The sequence below is a fragment of the Emydura macquarii genome, unplaced genomic scaffold (assembly GCF_026122565.2).
Source record: "Emydura macquarii macquarii isolate MOO-44397 ecotype Brisbane River unplaced genomic scaffold, CSIRO-AGI_Emac_v2 contig_2471, whole genome shotgun sequence".
In the NCBI taxonomy this organism is placed as follows: Eukaryota; Metazoa; Chordata; order Testudines; family Chelidae; genus Emydura; species Emydura macquarii.
In genome coordinates, this window is record NW_027132608.1 from 3,601 (window position 1) to 4,683 (window position 1,083).

Below are 1,083 nucleotides of genomic sequence, written 5' to 3' on the forward strand. Positions count from 1 at the left end.
AAAATCAAGTGTTGAAAGACATTTACATTGAGCACATCACCGGGCACAGACAGTACAGGGGTGATGAAGACAGAGCACTACTGCAAGGAATTTAAGGATTAAAGGATTATCTGCACCACATAACTGACTCAATGAGGGACAATCCACTATTATGGACATACCTACTTTAATCACATCATATTAACCACATCCTATGTAACCCCTGCAATAAGTGATGTTCCCGAATTATTGATCGCTTGTATTGTTAACTGTCAAACCTATTACCCCCCATCCAGGATATCACAGATTATCCTTTCATTGTACTCCCTGACTCCCAACCAAACTTTGTACCCACTGATAATCTGTACGTTATGCCTGGATGTCCAGGAACTCTTCCGTTTAAATTCTGTAACTGACCATTTTTTAAACATTATCTTTAATAAAATTTGTAAATCTGTTCTTCTCAGTTTAATATCTGATATGTTCTCTATTTGAGAGTTTTATATTAAGTGGATTTTGAAACCGGGAGGTGGAATGAGGGTTTGCTCCATCCACTCCATGCATCAGCCTGGTACTGCAGTACTTCAGAATTGGTGCATCTTCCCTGGGGAGAACAATCTGGTGAAAACAGAGCTGGAACAGAGGCTGCAGCCTGGTGCAGTAGAGGTAACTGTGTGCCAGGGTCTCCCCCGTGCTGCAGAAGGGGCAGGTGTCAGGGCAAGGGGTGAACCGTGCCAAGTACATGCCTGTGCTCACGGCTCCATGAAGGAGCCGCCAACTGATGTCCCCGGCGGGCTGTGGGGTCAAGGTGGAATAACGACTGGCCCACTGGGGGGTCCCCACCCTCCATAGGTGGTATCAGGTCCTGCCATTTGGTGTCAGGGCGGGGCAGGAGGGAGAGGAAATGGAGGGTGTGGAGCACGACCGTGTACAGATGGCCCCTCGGAGCAGTTCAGAAAAGGACCAGCTGCAAGTTGTGCAGCTGGCTCCATGCATGAGGAGAGGGCGGCTGGGGGGTTGAATGGCTCAGAGCGGAGAGGGTTGGGAGCCAGGACTCCTGGGTTCTGCCCCAGGTGGGTGGGGGGGAGGTCAGAGCAGGGAGCC

At 49.8% G+C, this 1,083-nt stretch overlaps 1 non-coding gene across 1 annotated transcript; it reads left to right on the forward strand.

Annotated features, from left to right (window-relative positions):
- The first annotated feature begins 394 nt into the window (after window positions 1-394).
- LOC137162783 (U2 spliceosomal RNA) lies at window positions 395-583 on the forward strand. Its single transcript, XR_010922497.1, has one exon. It is a non-coding gene; the product is annotated as a U2 spliceosomal RNA (small nuclear RNA).
- Window positions 584-1,083: the final 500 nt, after the last annotated feature.